The 18,146-nt window shown below is 44.1% G+C and overlaps 1 pseudogene; it reads right to left on the bottom strand.

Moving 5' to 3' along the window:
- Positions 1-5,557: 5,557 nt before the first annotated feature.
- LOC132243784 (olfactory receptor 6F1-like) lies at positions 5,558-6,533 on the bottom strand (annotated as a pseudogene).
- Between the last annotated feature and the right edge of the window lie 11,613 nt (positions 6,534-18,146).

Below are 18,146 nucleotides of genomic sequence, written 5' to 3'. Positions count from 1 at the left end.
GTTGCTACAGAGAGAACACTGAATGGGTTTCTATCAAACTTGAGTACCTGGTACATGTTTTCCTCCAGAAAAGTGATTTGGAATTAATTTGATAAGGTTTTGACAAAAAATGTAACTCACAGCTTTGTAACCTGTCTTATTTTCTTACTTAGTTGAAACTTTAGAAACATGATGAAACCCTGTTGCTGAGAAAAAAAGGAAGCAGCGAAAGAAGAAAGAAAGGAAGAACCTTCATGAAAGTTACCATTTATTGTCAAAGGTCTTGTATGCATGATATGATGGCCATGAAATCAGAAATTATGTAAACTTGCTCTGTGGTTTTTGCTGTCACTTCCTCTGAGACAGGGAAAACACTACTTGTTTAGAAGTCTAACTAATGTATAATTTGAAAGCTGTAAAATTGAACAAAAAACTCCTTATCCCATCTGGCAGGGGGGTAGGTTGTAGCCGTGTTGGTCTAAGGACATAGGCAGACAAGGTTCCTTGGGTGAATTTGATGTCTAATAAAAGATACCAAATTCACCCAAGGAACCTTGTCTGCTTATTCCATCTGGTGAATTCCAACGCATGTAACCGAGCTCATTGAAACACAATCGCACCACTTTCCTGCAGAGCAGGTAGACATGTTGAATTAATAAACTGAGGAACATTGTGATGAGGTGATATGAATAGATAATTTATAAAAACTTACAACATATCAAACATAACACTGTATTCACTCAAATATAAGATGGCCCTGAATATAAGATGATTCTCCAATAATTAGAATCTAGATATAGAAAAATAATATATTCATTACACTTTCTGGGTAGAAAAGCTAAGTATTGGCAGGTTGTCTTGAAGTCAACCCCCACTACTACAGCGGTGGGGGGAGGGAGGGGGGCAGGTACCCTTGACGTCTGCCCTGCCCATTTCTTTCCCATCCAGCCTTCCCGCCCCTGCTGCCATATGAATCTCCCCCACCCCAGCTCCCAACAGTGTCTGGCCCTCCCCCCAAATTCCCCCCCACCCCCAGTCTCTGCCTTTTCCTTCTATGCTTCCCAGTCTCTGACCCCACCTTCCTCCCACCTTCTTACTGTCAGATGCTGCTCAGGCCGCTCCATCCAGGAGCACAGCATCTGGAAGCTTGGCCATTGCCTGGCCATGCACCCATGTCAGCGCTGCTGATGGTCAGCCAGGGGAAGGTGTTTCCATGTGCTCTGTGCCCAGGAGTGAAGCCTGCCTGAGCCAGGACTGAGCTGCACCTGGCAGTAGTGGCAAGGGAAGGGGGCAGGGAGAGGGAGTGGGAAGCAGAAGCCGCAGAGCAGAAGCAGAGGTGAGGCAAGAGGCTGCTGTGGGTCTCACTCCTGCTCCAACCCAGGCTCAGGGCCAGAGTCAGAGCCACAAGAGTCACCTGGCTCCCTTCTTTGATTCATATGCTAATATAAGATACAGGGCTTTTCCCCACCATGCTGTCTAGGGGAGATACCTCATCTTATATTGGAGTACATGTGGTATGTGTGGGCTAAGTATATTTGTTAATTATATAACAGTTTGCATAAACACATTGCACTGTTACCAGTTAAAACCTATACTACCTATACATTTGCTCAGAGATGGGGAGGGGTCTGTGTGTTTAATTAGAGCGGTTACTGTACAGCCACTCTATTAAGCCCCCATTGCTTTTAACTAAAGCTCATTTGATGCCTCCATGGCTATTTCAAAGTGTGGGGGACTTAGCACGCTGCAGTGTTGTAATTACACTCCAGACCAGGGGAGAGCAAAATGCAGCCCGTGGGCCAGATGTGGCCTGACAGGCCATTCTATCCAGCCCATGGGGCCCCTAAAAAAAAGGAGAAAATTAATATCTGGCTGCCCCTGGCTGCCTGTCATGCAGCCCTCTATGGTTTGCCAAAACTCAGTAAGCAGCGCTCCACCCAAAATAATTGCCTGCCCCTGCTCCAGACTCAGTTAATCAAGTTTGCTCTGACCCATAACAATTAGAATGCTAACGAGCACATCTATAGGCACCCATTTTTTGTCCCAGCCATCTGTTTTTCTTTAATATGATTATTGCAAAAGACTGTGATAAATTACATCAACATGGTGCACCATTTTATTCCTCATCACTGACTACATAGAACCATTTTACACGTGCTCCGATGCATTCTGATTACACTCAGTAGTTCGATAATTCTGAGCATTTCTGCATCTAAATTTTGGGTACCAAGGTCTAAAAGTTGAATTAAATGTTCTGAGTCTGGTATCTAATTGCCTTATACAGATTACAGAGACAGTTAGTCCACTGTAAAGTGACTGGGGGACTAACTGAGGAAAGATGCCTAAGCCAACCAATATGCAGTGCTAAAGAGATGAGTGCATCGCAACTCCTCTCCTTTCTCAGACTTGGGCACCTTGCTACATGACTTAGTTTGTTCCCTGTGAACCTGGGACCCTGAACCCTCTTTCTGCATGTGGATGTTAAAACTAGAACTAGGAGTCCAGACAACGGGCATGCCCTTTAAAATACAGCAACAAGAGGTGGTGGTGGTGGCATATTCTACATCAAGGATTTGCAGTCTTTTGCCACCACGGACCTCTTCTTGCAACCCAGCCCCTTCTGCAGACCACACCTTTACTCCCCGCTCGTCGAGCAATCAGCAGATGCTGAGAAGGGAATAAGTAGAAATAGCTGGTGCTAGGACCCTGTGGATGCTGCCTCTGCTGCAGCAAAGCAAAAAACTTCAGTCAGGCAGCAGAGGTTGTCTTCCAAGGGTCTTAGTGTTGCTGTGTTGACTATGCAGCTGATTCCTGGAGCTGCCATGGGCTGAATCCAATCTCTTTACAAGCCAGATCTGGCCCATGGGCCATATTTTGCCAAACCCTGTTCTATATAACATCTTGCTTGTTAGAGCACTTGCCCAGGATATAGGATAACAGAGTTATAGGCTCTCCTTACCCTAAGGGTGTTCAAACTCACAACTTTCAGAGAAGTAATATAGCGATTAGGCTATAATTATGCTGTGATGGGGACCCTGTCCACCCACCTAGTTGAAGCCGGGCTACTGGACAATCAAGAGAACAAGGTACATAGGGTTACAGAGACAGCAAAGTAGAGGAAACATGTCTCTGTAGCTTGGGGATCGGGGCACCCAGCATAGGTATAATTGACCCTTCTGCACCCTGGGCTGTGGTGGAGTATGGAGCAGCAGCCAGGCTGCTGGATACACCAAAGAAAATAAAAGCACAGCATTGAATAGCCTGGCCAGGGTTTTTAAAACGTTGCCTCAGCTTTTTATGTGGTGCAAGTTATACTGATTTCAATAGAGCTGTGCCAATTTATATCAGAAGCCAAATTCTATTTGACCTTTTCTGCACAAATGCCATTGGCATTTTTTTTCAAAAATGCATATTTTAGATTAATTTCCAAACTAGATCTGTCCATAACCAGGAGGGGTGGGGAATGGAGGAAGAGGACCCTACCACATCTTATTTCAACAGCATAATGCTCCGGGCAAAAATCCTGGAAGTGAGACTAGGATTCTAGACTCCCTTTACCCAGAAGATTATAGATATGCATCTATCCCTTCCCAGTTAAGCACTTTAACTACCAAGGCCATGGGTTAGCCATTACATAAAGGGAATCTCCTCTCTCCTCTTATACTTGGCCCACTGGTAAATGAAGAGAATAAAAATGTGCTGGGCCAGGAAACAAGCAAGTTTGAAGAAGAGTCGTTCAGTAATGGGAACACTTCTCTGAAAGAAGAGGGAATTCTCGGTTCTGACCCAAAGCCCTCTCCTCGTTAGCTTTTAACACCTGGCATTTAAAATTAATTGGATCAAATGGATAGATAGTAGTGGGAAATCTTCATCTGATTGGGGTGGGGTGATGGGGAAGAGCTAAACTCACAGTAATCTTCCTTTCTAATCAGCATCCCTCTCACCGAGTCATGCTCCCTTTAGTTTACACTTCTCCTGACACTTAGAGATCTTTCTCCCTTGGCCACCCAGTGGGACAGCTTCAAAAAGAGGAATGGCATCTAGCTCATGGCCAGATTGTTTGACCATTTAGGCTCAAAGTTGGAGATACAATTTTAAATTTCCTCTAGATAAGGGCCCCCTAGAATTTGGGTCTCCTACACCCTTGGCAAGTGCCCTAACCACTAGTCTTTTGAGGTAAAAGGTGGGAGGGCCCCAGCCTTTCTTTCTGGTGTATGCTACATAGACAGAAATAGGAGCTAAAATCTGTGACACTCAGGCACTTAAAGATGAAATCAGATTTGGCCCCAGCTGTCTAGTTTTCATAGTTTCATAGTTTCTAGGGTTGGAAGGGGCCTGAACAGATCATCAAGTCTGACCCCCCTATCAAATCTAGCCCTGTGCTGTCATGGGTAACTATGTCATACAACTCTTTGCACAAACAGATCAATCTCCATCCTGAAACAAGATCTATTTTTTTCAATACTCACCATCCTTATTGAGGGGCTATCGCGGAATTTCAGTGCTGTGTTGGTTAGGAACCTCCTAATTTCTTGATTCAATTTATTCAGGTCCAGTTTGTACCCACTTGTACTTGTGCCTATGTTGCGCTTAATATCCAATAGTTTTAGCTGTCCCTTCCTGACGTACCTATAATCAGAAGCCACGTTCCCACTTTTGAACACTGTGACTGGAGCTGCATATGGTATTCCAGATGCAGCCTTACCAGGCCCTTGACATCCATACTCTCTCTCTCTTTTTGGGAATATCTCACCTAATATATCCTAGGATTGCATTTTTGCATTTGTCTTTTTCATGGTGACATTATATTGATGGCTCAAAGTCATTATATGATCAGCTAATACCCCAGGTCCTCTTGTTCCTCACTCCCAGATGATGAGTTCCCTGAATACAGCAGGAAATATTTTTTTATTGGACCCAAGTACATGACTCACCTCTTGTTCTCAGTGGATGCATCTACACGTGCACCCGACGGCACAGTCTCAGCAGCGCACGGGTCACTTCCGACCCTCCTGCACAGTAGCAACAAGGTACTGCACAGTGGCTCATTGCAGCAGCATCACAAATCATGCCCGCTATCACTACTGCTATGTAGCGTCTTGTGCAGATGCACTCAATGTGAACAAGAGCAACAGGATGTTGAGGCAATTATGAGACAGAAAGGGTAGCAAATAGTCAATGAGCAGTGGTGACGTTCTGTTTAGGATTTTCAAAACAGCTGGAGGAGATTATATGCCCATTTCTCATAATAAGCATTCGAAATCCCAGTAGTCATCTCTACCCAACTGAAGCATACAAAGATAATATTTTCAAAAGCTTGAAAGTGGTTTTGGAGCACAGGTCGAATAAAAATCAGTTAAACCTGTGGTAATAGTGGACAAATTTGTATTATATTGCTACTGCAAAAAAAAAATGAAACGTTTAAATACTTACTTCACATTGATATCAATTGGATTTATTTTCACAAGGAGCTTTTATGAAGCCGAGTAAGCCCCCACCTACATCATAAGTGCCTAAACACGTATCAGATAACTTTGGCATTTAGTAACTTTTGAAACTCCCACCCAAATTTTCCTTTCTATTTTACAACACCATCAGTATTGTGGTTGTTTTTCCATATGATTGATCTCCTCCTCAACAAAGTTTTCCTTATTGCTGTTTTCACATCGTTATTCCTTAGAGTATAGATCAAAGGGTTTAGTAGTGGGGTAATGACACAATAGAAGACAGACACCACTTTGCCCAAGTCAAATTTATATTTGGCCGGGGGTCTGACATAAGTGAAGATAATTGTCCCATAATAGATGGTTACCACTGTGAGATGAGAGGCACAAGTGGAGAAAGTTTTTTTTCCGAGCTTTTGCAGACGACAGCTTTATAATAGTGGCCACAATGTTAACATAGGATGACATAGTAAGCAGGAAAGAACTCAAGATGACCAAGGAGCTGCAAGTATACCCAACAGCTTCCTGCACATACGTGTCAGAACAGGACAACTTGAAGATTGGGTCCGAGTCACAAAAGAAATGGTTGATTTTCTGAGGGCCACAAAATGATAGCTGGGAGATTAGGATTGTGGGAAGGAGCGGGGAAAGGAAGCAACAAACCCAAGAGCTGGCAGAAAGATGGAGGCACAACTTGGGGCTCATGGTGGTGGCATAACGCAGTGGGTTGCAGATGGCCAAGTAGCGGTCATAAGCCATGACAGCAAGGAGGAAGCATTCAGTTGCTCCTAGGGAGAAGAAGAAGTAATACTGAGTCACACAGCCGCTTATGGTGATGGTGATACTTCTGGACAAAAAGTTGGCCAGCAGCTTGGGCACAGTGACTGATGTGTACCAAATCTCCAGGAACGAGAGGTTCCCCAGGAGGATATACATGGGGGTCTGAAGGAGGGGATCCGTCAGGACAATGCCAATAATGAGGAAATTCCCCATGAGTGACAGCATGTAGATGGACAGGAAAAGCATGAAGAGAAGGATCTTGATTTTCTGGGGGCTGCCAAATCCCAGGAAGATGAATTCTGTCACTGAAGTATGGTTTGTTTTCTCCATGGATTCCTGGACGCTAATCTGAAAAGGGTGGAAGAAGTCAATGGAGTCAGATGTCAATAGCAAACACTGCTTAGTCCCTGGAGTGGTTTCTGTGGGCATATTAGAGATGAACCTGCAGTGAAAGACCAGATCCAGACACACCTAAGTGTGAAAGTGGAAATATAGACTTAAAAATTTAATTTTCTGTCTGGCTTCCCTGTATGTACTGCTGCAAATCCCAAATAGGGTCATTTAAACATTGTGAATCCACTCAGAATCAGAAGAACTGAATTGTGGAAAACTTTATTCCATTTGGACAGCATATAAGGGGACCTAACAACTTCCATAAGTAAATACATTCCAATTTCTGTGATTAGGATGCTCACCACATCAACCTTAAAAAAAAGGTCATCTAATATCCACATTAGAGAGCATCAGCAGTTCAATAAACAGGTTTCTTTGGTCTGAATTCTGAGTATACTCCTCAGACCTCACCCACAGCCATTTTTATAAAGCTATTTTTACATACCTATGGATACAGATGCGCACCAAACATGTTTATTTTCTCTCCCAAAAAATCACCTAGGCAGGTGAAGTGACTAATATCCACTGAAAATTAAAGTGAACCAGTGCCTAGTGAATTTAAGTGCAGTTTCAAATTTCACTAGCCACCTGAGTGCTCATATTCAGGCAGCTCTGCGTCTGAAAATACAACCCTCCCTTCTTTTACTGGGGGCAGGTTCTGCTGCTCGTACTCAGACAGAAAAGCACATTGGTTTGTGAATGACCAAAATGAAAAGCTTCTGGACCGCATAGAGTAAATAAGAGCTACGGTAACCATCCTTAGAACTTCCTCAGACATCTGAATCATTCATTGAAATCCACGGGGTAAACTCTGCATTGCCTACTCAGACTTCTTTTTTCTTGTTAATATTTGTACTTTTGCTCCCTGAATTCCTTGCCACGTAAACATATTAAGGCCACAAAAATACCCAAGAGCGCCGCTTTTAATAATAGCAATGAGACAGTTCCCTTATGGAACATGATACCACACAGTCATATGCACAGGACACCACGCACAGACAACAGACATGTCCAGAAACGCCAACACACCTACACACACACCATCAGCTACATGCAACCACCATTTTTTTTCTTTTGTAACACACACATAATCTTCATGCTCATATGTACAGGTCACCACACAGACAACAGACATGTACAGAGACACTAACACACAAACATACACTTATTCAAACACACACACACAAACACACACCATCTGTTACATGCAACCATCATTTTTTTCCCTGTTGTAACACACACAATCTTCATGCTCACTTTTTCCTAATATGGTGCAGGTCCTGTGCTGTGCTGAACATCTGCTGGAATGAGCTTTCTGATCTTACCTCCAACTTCAATCTGTAAGAACCAGATTCTGATACCTTTTATATTGAATGTCATCTCACTCTATGAATAATTCACCCCGCTGATATCAGTGGGATCACTCATGGAATAAGCACTGTTCTGTTCAGGAAATCTAGTGTAATTAATCTGCCCCTGATCACACCTCTCAGTGAAACTATATACATGCAGCAGTACTGGAAGGATTGGGTACTATGGTACTTGCAAACTGAAATCTCCTGGAGTGAATGCTTAGGGAACCAATTTCTTCTTGTTATTCTCCCATAGGAGGCAGACAAGTCCATTGCCACAAAAGAACTTCTCTGTTCTGCCATTGTCTTAACATAAATCCATCATAAATATATATATACATATTTAAAAACATTTGTTGTATAAATATAGACTGCTCATATAAGTCAAAATTTGCAGAATACATTCCAAGGATATTAGGCAGCAAGAGAGGATCTCAGTCCAGTAGGAGATGAATGGAAACAGCACTGATTCATTTCACACAAATCAGATTACACCCTTGGCTGTTGGGTCACTAAAAAAAATGGGTTAGTTGGCATTATAGATGGATTTGGACTTCAGGTGTAGGGTAGTTAGAATCACTAGATAATTGGTGGGGAGGAAAATGGAGAGAGGCAGAGAGAGAGATGATTTAGAGTATGATTAGTCCATTTGCTTCCCCCGGGCCCTCCTAATTCTTCATCTCTTTCTCCCTTAATGGTAAAATACAACAGAAGTGCACATTGTTTGCTGGATCCCCAGCCGATGTAAATTAGCATAATTCTATTGAAGTAGATGGAAATGCATATATTTATAGCAGCTGAGGATTTGACCTTGACACTCTGTTGTAGTCTGTTCTATATCCTATTCCACACCCATGAACATGGTATGTGTCTATCCTTATACGTCTTTGTAGAACGAGAATGGAAATCAGCGTTTGGTAGGATCCTACCTTTCTGTCCCTTAGATTGTACCTTTACATAGATCCTCGACAAGCAGCTTCTGCTTTCTGATTTCCAGGGATCAAAAGGGAGATGTGGCATTTATTCTCATTCGTTAGAGCAAGCTCTGGGGACGTTATCTCTGTCTAAATATAGAAACTGCAGGACAGATGTAAACAGTGCCATATTGCATTAGGTGAAACAGCTTACTACATTTAGGTTAGCATCATTGTTACTTAAAAAAGACCTGCCAACTCAAATCAAAGGAAACCAATTCCTTGATTGAAAAATACTAGAAACAAAATAAATAATAATAAAAAAAACAAAAACAAAAAAACGAAAAAGGAAAGGTGGATCTGTGTCCCCAATACTGTACCAAGCAGCAGGAGATCTGAGTTCAACTCCTGGATTAACCATAGAATCCATGGCCATTCTTCCACAGGTCATACCTTTCAAATGATTCAAAAGCATTTCCCAGCTCTTAGAACCATTTTAATTAAATCACTCCAGCCTCCCCTCTCCCTGGGCACATGTATAAATGTCCATAATTACGTGGGTCTAGGTTGTAGCCCTGTTGGTGTAAGGACATATGCAGACAAGGTTATTTGGGTAAATCAGTTATCTTCTATTAGACCAACTCAAATAGTTGGAAAAATTCTTCTTAGCAAGCTTTCAAGTATAAATACCCTTCCTCAGGCTGAGGAAGCATCTGCAGTTGGTGTGCGCTCTTCCTGGATGTAACGAACAGTAATCATTCCACCCAGCAACTGCAGATGCTTCCTCAGCCTGACGAAGGGTATTTAAGCCTGGAAGCTTCCTAAGAAGATTTTTTCCAACTATTTGAGTTGGTCTAATAAAAGATATCTGATTTACCCAAAGAATCTTGTCTGCTTAATTATCTGCTAAGTTAACATTTTTTCCACAGAATATTCACATGATAATATTTTCTTTCCTATTACTTTACTAATTCAACAAAGGCCATTGAGCTAAATTCTATTTCACTTTACACACCTAAATGTTAGTTGCCCACCTAACTTGCGTGACATATTTTGGTATTTATGCAAAAGTTTGGGATTGTGTTTTGCCCTCTAGGGCATTTTCCTGTGTATCTGTAGGAGGACCTGTTAGGGACAATATGGAGGAAGAAGAGTGCCCAATAACCCATTGGTCAGGGCACTTGCCCATAGGAAGAAGAGATTGGGTTCCCAGCCCTTTAACTAAGTCTATTCCATCTTGGAGGAAAGGCACCAAGAGGGCACAGCAGCCCCCCTGGCTCTCCAGGGACCTAGCAGACCTCCTGAGGCTAAAAAGAAAGGCCTACAAAGGATGGAGGATGGGAGTCACCTCCAAGGAGGATTATTCTGCACTGGTCCGGTCCTGTAGCGAGAATACCAGGAAAGCCGAGGCTGCAACTGAACTCCAACTAGATTTGAGCACCAAGGACAATAAAAAGTCCTTTTTCAGATATGTGGGGAGCCGGAGGAAAAGCAGGGGCAACATTGGACCCCTGCTGAACCAGATGGGGCAACTGACAACTGACACCCAGGAAAAAGCCAACCTATTAAATAGGTACTTTGCGTTGGTCTTTCATGCATCCCATGGGACGCCCATGCCCGCTACGGGACAGGGAAGTCTGGGTGAGGGTGATCCCCTGCCCTACATTAATGCTGACTTCGTGAAGGAACATCTTGAGAAGCTGAATACCTTCAAGTCAGCCGGCCCTGACAATCTTCACCCCAGGGTACTCAAGGAGCTGGCGAGCATCAAAGCCCAGCCTCTAGTGCGGATCTTTGAAAACTCTTGGCACTCTGGTATAGTGCCCAAAGACTGGAAGAAGGCCAATATGGTGCCTATCTTCAAGAAAGGGAGGAAAGTGGATCTGGCTAACTATAGGCCCATTAGCCTGACTTCCTGGGGAAGATCTAGGAAAAGTTTATTAAAGAGGCCATCCTTAATGGACTGGCCGATGCCAACATCTTAAGGGATAGCCAGCACAGGTTTCTTGCGGGTAGGTCTTGCTTGACCAATCTCATTTCCTTCTACGACCAGGTGACCTATCACCTGGACAAGGGAGAAGAGATTGATGTCATATATCTTGACTTCAAAAAAGCCTTCGATCTGGTTTCCCATGATCACCTCTTGTAGAAACTGGCCAATATTTGCCTTGGGTCCTCCAAGATCCACTGGCTGGAAAATTGACTCTGGGATCGGACCCAGAGGGTAGTAATTGATGGAAGTCACTCATCGTGGTGCCCTGTGACCACTGGGGTCCCCCAGGGCTCTGTCCTTGGACCCATACTGTTCAACATCTTCATTAATGATATGGACACTGGAGTCAGAAGCGGACTGGCCAAGTTCGCCGATGACACCAAACTTTGGGGCAAAGCATCCACACCAGAAGACAGGCGGATGACCCAGGCTGACCTGGACAGGCTCAGCAAGTGGGCGGATGAGAATCTGATGGTGTTCAACACCGATAAATGCAAGGTTCTCCACCTTGGGAAGAAAAACCCGCAGCATCCTTATAGGCTCGGCAGTGCTACGCTGGCTAGCACTAAGGAAGAAAGAGACTTGGGGGTCATCATTGACCACAAGATGAACATGAGCCTGCACTGCAATGCTGTGGCTAGTAAAGCGACCAAAACGCTGGCTTGCATCCATAGATGCTTCTCAAGCAAATCTTGGGACGTCATTCTCCCCTTGTACTCAGCCTTAGTAAGGCCGCAGCTGGAGTACTGCGTCCAGTTTTGGGCTCCACAATTCAAAAAGGATGTGGAGAAGCTTGGCAGAGTCCAGAGAAGAGCCACGCTCATGATCAGAGGTCAGGGAAGCAGACCCTACGATGACAGGCTGAGAGCCCTGGGGCTCTTTAGCCTGGAAAAGCGCAGGCTCAGGGGTGATCTGATGGCCACCTATAAGTTTATCAGGGGTGACCACCAGTATCTGGGGGAATATTTGTTCACCAGAGCACCCCAAGGGATGATGACTAGGTCAAACGGTCATAAACTACTACAAGACCACTTCAGGCTGGACATAAGGAAGAATTTCTTTACTGTCTGAGCCCCCAAGGTCTGGAACAGCCTGCTGCCGGAGGTGGTTCAAGCGCCTACATTGAACACCTTCAAGAGCAAACTGGATGCTTATCTTGTTGGGATCCTATGACCCCAGCTAACTTCCTGCCCTTTGGGCAGGGGGCTGGACTCGATGATCTTCCGAGGTCCCTTCCAGCCCTAATGTTTATGAAATCTATGAAATCTATAACTCATTGAAGGTTTGTACCTGCACCCCTGCCCCACTCCCACTTCCCAGCAAAGTACACTAAACACCAAGTTACAGTCATTAAATCAAATTCCTTTCCAGCCTTCCTGTTGAAGCAGCATGTGGCACTATGCCCTGTTTATTAGATAAAAATATTTAGAAGAAAGGAAGTTTCTATCCCATTAAGATCAAGGACCCAGGCTCGACTCAATGGTTATGTTCCATCCAAAGCTGTATCCACCTCACTTACCCACATATCCTTTGCCCTCTTGCTCCTGGCTATACATATCTGCCTCTCTTGACATCCCAATGGGCCAGTTTCACAAGGAGGGTTGGATCAGCAGCAGCAGCAATCCCTTGATTCAAGGGTGATCTCTACCATAGGTCATTGATGGGTCTTGAGGTTGCTTCAGCATCCAATCCCCAAGCCACAGATCTGCCCACAGAAGCTGCACATCTTACCTCAGGGGAGAGTAGGTTGTGGGCCAGAGTCCTCTCCTTTTCCTTCCTCTACTCTCTCTTCTCTGTTTTGAGGGCAAGACGTTTTACCTCAAAGCAGGCTGTCATTTGGTTGAAACTGAGGCACCATTGGAGTTGCTTAGTAGCCAACTTCTTCCATCTCTTGATGTTAGCATCTATTTTCTTGAGGTATGCCTTCAGTGTGTCCTTGTAGTGTTTTCTCTGGTGTTCACAAGATTTCAGGTCACAACTAGGGCTGGGTTATACCCAAGTAATGAACTAGTGGCCAGAGTGCGGCCCAACTGGGCATGTTTAGTGAACATGTGCATGCTAGTGCTTTGGCACTGAACCTGGAATAAAAATCCCAAAGTATATTTATATGCTAAAAATAACACTTATGCAGTTGGGTTGCCTAAATGCTACAGTTTCCTTTAATGCGAGTAGAAGGAAATAGGATTTAATTAAAAAAAGAATACTCATAATAACAGGGCAGGGCAGGAATGAAAACATATAAAGGAAAAGCCATCTACAATTTACCATATGCAAAATGGCAAAAATGTTTGTGGTTATATCTTTTATTGGATCAATTGCATGGATGGGATAGTTTTAGACAAGTCTTCAAATGAAGACAAAGTGCCCTGCATTTGAAAGTTTTTTTCTAAAATTATTCCAACCATATAGTTGATCCAATAAAAGATAGATTTCACCTATTAGAATCCTTTCTTCTTTCATAGTTCCTGGCCTACACCACTCCAACACTACCACTATATGCAGAATATAATTTCTGAAATAGTAGTTTGGTTACAATGCCAAGAGTAAAATGTTAAGGTCAGAAAAAAAGAGTTGACCCCAAACATGGATAAGATGTGACCTCCTGCTCACTGCTTGTTGTGCTTATTCTTAAAGTTAAGATGATGGCATGTTATCAAAGCAGGTGTTTTAATGTCCCCCACTGCCTGTTCCCTCCCAAGGGAAATGAGAGGGATGGAATAGGAACACTAAGTCCACTTAGATGTCAAAAGGTGAATTAGGTGGATCTTATAGTATGCAAAAAGTCAGAGAGGACTTTAAGATAGAGTAGAGATTAGGACCTCATATTTACAAGGAAAAGATGTGAGGTCAAGGATTTCTTACGATGGTATGTTTATTGTACCAACGATGTATTTGGAATTAAAAAGGTAGACAAGCTTTTCAGTGCAAGGCATAGCTGTTCTAATAAAAGATATCCCCCTAAGAAATCCTTACCTCTTGGATAATTTCTGGACCGACACAGCTACAACATCAGCCTCACATTACCAAGGACAAGACTACAGGAATATGCAGGGTCATTTAGTAACTCCAAAGGAAGAGTGTCCCTACTGGCCAACTATATTGCTTGCTGCAACATAATTTCAAATACCATATGAGCACCAAATTTGATGTATAAGAGAGCACAACACCTAATTACCATCCATCTTTGTCACTGATGTACACTGTCCTCCAGCATACCAGCACTCATCCACTGAACAAGCACTCATCAACTGAAGAGAGCATCCCATACTGAGTAGTATTCAACGCCCCACACAACACAGTATTGAGAGGGAAGGCTACCACTGACTGAGTTACACACTCTGCCCACTGCAACTGTTCTGATCATTTAACAGCTCTCAAACTATCTCCCCTAAAGGTACTTTGATTAATGTGCAGACATGCAGATTGAAAATCCAGGTGGCATCACAAGAAATTAATGCAGAGTGTCTTCTGTGAGAAGGCTTTTCTCAGGGCCTTTTTCATTTCTCTGTTCCTGAGACTATAGACCATGGGGTGTATCAGAGATGATTAACCCTAGCTTTGCTTTAACAGAGTTGTGGGTGAGCTGTTAGGTAAAATAAATTAAAGAAATGTAATAGGGGTGGAATTTTAGCATCCTTTGTGCATAAATGGCTACAGCCACGCAAGTAGCCTTGTTGGCCCGTACATGAAGTTTGCAAGTCTACTAGGTGCCGTGTGGATGTGTAAGCATAAACACAAAGATGATACATATGCTGCAGGCGTACTCCCTCATTGGGCAGCCACACACCTATGTATGCACTTACACGGCCATACATTCTAGAAACCCCAGGAGGAAGATGAGGCAGCTTCAATAGCTGGGTGGTTGAGCCACATGACTTGGAAGTAGGGCACCCAGGCCCTATGTCTCCTCACCCAGAAGGTGTTTGAATCTGAATGTCTCCATCTTTCAGTTCCAGTAGTCTGATCGCTGTGTCAGATTCAGCCTTACTTAATCTCTTCTCTCATCCTCCTTTTGAAGTTGAGGCACTGTACCTTGGATTTAAGTCATTGGATAAAATGGAGATTGAACATCAGCGAAGTTGCTTGCTGGATGGCTCTATGGAGGCATGTAAAATTAAATAGGATTTAGCTCTTGCTATGTTCTGGAGCTTATATGTCAATCATACTTCATCTGCAAACTGCTTTCATTTTTGGTCTCGCCCTACATGAAATTTTTCTCTCATAAATCTGGTGGCAATTTCCACAGTTGCAATACTTGGGAACCTGAGAAGGGTGGAACAGGATCACACCTACGCACCTAAGTATACTTAATGACCTAGTAAGTCAAACAGGATCAGGCCCAACACAATCAGGGCCCACCATAATGAGACACTGATTATGGTACGGACCTCAGGCATTATTCCAGTAGAAACTGTGCATGTGGAAGGAGAACCAACCAAGCCACTCTGTGAATAGGTTTCAGTGGGATCAGAAATTCATCCAGGGGCAAATGTAGGTGAGGGTAGAGAGTGCAGTCATACAGTTGCATCCCCCTTTGATTCCTGGTCCACCCCAAGGTTGAAAACAACTGCCTGCCATTACCAGCAGCATTTCTCTTCAGGCAGCGATGAAGGAGTCACTTGACTTTATGGCTCATTATAATCTATGTGATTTCTTCTAAACTCTTCCTTCCACAGACGTTATCAACCTTTTCTCCTGTTTTAATAGCCTTCATGTTCCACAAATTAAACTGATCTTCTTTCTGTAAATCTGCTGTCTGCTAGCTCCTCCTGGTAATGTAGCTCCTGTTTTACAAACCTGTTGACTGTTTTTAACTCTAATGAATAACTTTGACTCCGTTGTGGAAATAACTTCCTGTGAAGCTCAGGAAGGAGAGAGTTTATTTTTTAATCTAAGATTTTATGAATCTGAAAGAGATGTGCATTGACTTCTAAGGACTACAGAACTAAATAAGCAACACACTTGGATTATATTAGCCTAGTTTGTTGGGTTTTCTACACATAGTATTTGATATAGAAAATGAATGTGCAGTCCAATTGTATGTTTTTACTTTGATCTGAGTTCAAATAACACATCCCTCAGTCCATCACATTTTAACAAACTTTGTAGTTTCTCTCTACCTGGAAAAAATGTTTTGTGTTAAATGCACTGAAAAAACACACCATCTGCACCCCCCTTTTCAAAATCCTAGCTAAGCTCATTAATGTATCCATAGGTGCATAGAGGGAGGGAGAGAGAAGAAGAAGTATGGGTCTAAAATGCCTCTTGGTTACATGGGATCAAATTAGCTAGGCCTCTGATTTGTACCAATAAAAGCAGGCATGAAAGTAGACCATGTTGCTTGTCACAGAGCACTGAGGTGCCCTACTTCTAGAGAGGGGAAACTGCCGGGGAAAAGAGCCCTAGCAGGGAATAAGAGCCCACCTGTGGGTTGCCAGGGCAACTGGAGGGAGCAAACGACCCACACCTGCCAGCGGTCAGCTGGCTGTAAGGGGCAAGGCCTGGCTCTTATAAAGCCCAGGAGCTGAGGCCAGGGCAGTTTGCTGCCAGCAGCCAGAGAGGCAGGAGCTCCCTCAGCCAGGATGCAGGAAGAAGCCTGATTGCAAGTACAGCTCATGGCAGCTCTGGAGGCTTGAGCAATGAGGTAAAGTTATAGCTAGGTGGTTTATGTTGTTGTAGCCAGGTAGCTTATGTTTCAGTTGTAGCCAAGAGGCTCGAGTTTGTTTGGTTTTGATGTTACACCGGTGGTTTGGGTGAGGCTATAAGGGGTTGGAGGAGGCCTCATAGGGGACCCACAGCGGTGTGGGCACCCTTGCATCAGTGAGGGTGCAGTATACTCAAAGGGGCCTCACAGTGGAGTGTGAGGTCCCCAGCACCAGTAAGGGTGCAGCTTATGGGTGCTTAGACTCCAGCCCCAGAGAGGGGGCATTTGAGAAGCCCTATGCGGGCGTGGCGAGCCCCAGAAAGGGGGCAACATTATTGGAAAGCCCAAGCTGGGCACGGCGAGCCCCGGGGAGGGGAGCACCTTATTGAGAACTCCAGTGCGGGCATGGCGAGCCTAGAGGGGGGAGAGCCTTATTGAGACGCCCCAGTGTGGGTGTGGCGAGCCCCAGGAGGGGGCACTACTGAGAAGACCCAGTGCGGGCGTGGCGAGCCCCAGGAGGGGGCAGCACTTAGAGAAGGCCCCAGAGGAGAGGACAATCGTACAGAGAAGGCCCAGATTGGGTACAGAGCCCCAGGAGAGGGCAGCGATATCGAGAAGGCCTGAGAAAAAGGCAGCAGTACAGAAGAGACCTGAGAAACGGGCGTGAGTGCAGATAGAGACAGACCAACGTCCATTCCAACTGCGAGGTTTGGGGCGTGGTATAAGGGGTGGTTGGAGCCACACAGCCCATAAGGCCAGGGTGCCCAGGAAGCACCCATGGTAGAGCAGAGCCCATAAGGGGTCCGGGAATTCACGGGGCCAGAAATAACCATGTCCAAGGAGACACATAAGGCAGCCTCCCAACGAATTTAAACATCAGAGACGTGGTGGGCAAGTAACCGAGGGTGCTCTTGGGCCGACTTGGCACGGAAGAGGGGGCCTTAAGGAGATCACGGCCCTCCTGTAGGACCCCGCCGTAACATTGCTGTTAAAAAAAAAAAAAAAAAAAACTGACCCTAGAAATTATTAAAGTAAGAGCACAGCTCTTTTTGACGATGACTGGAAGACAGTATGGTGACTAATACCTTCTGTCCCCAGTGAAAGTAGAGATTCGATGCCTTTTTCTAGTCCTTGTGGCTTGAGTGTTTTCCAGCAATTATCTTGGAGGTGCACACAGGCCAATCCAATTCCAATGTGATGTCAAGGGAATTTTTTTCTCTCAATTTTAATATAAAACAGCTTGGGTTTTTCATGTGACAGACATTTTGCAGAAGTTCACTTGCAAGGGTCCATTGATGCAAGGAACATCTAATGGCCATTCTAAAACCAATGAGATGTTTCAACCATCATTCTGGAAATAATGGTCAACTATTGGTAAAGGAACATGATTTTTCTACTAAAGAAGCAGAAAGAAAGGCATTGATATAGAATAGATCCATCTCCTATGCCACATATCCTCACCACAAAAAGAATTTGGATGTGAATACCTATAGATGTGTGGCCTTCATAAATTATTAGAAGGAAGGAGAGTATAGGAGGCAAAGACTAAAACTTCTGCCTTTTTCACATGCGTTTTGCAAGGCAGGCATTAAACTTCCATCTATGATCTGCATGCAGAATTTTGGGTGAGTTTCTTCCTTTTTATCT

Source organism: Alligator mississippiensis, chromosome 11 (genome assembly GCF_030867095.1).
Source record: "Alligator mississippiensis isolate rAllMis1 chromosome 11, rAllMis1, whole genome shotgun sequence".
Classification (NCBI taxonomy): Eukaryota; Metazoa; Chordata; order Crocodylia; family Alligatoridae; genus Alligator; species Alligator mississippiensis.
Note: the sequence above shows the minus strand (reverse complement) of the source record. Positions and strands in the feature narration are given on the sequence as shown.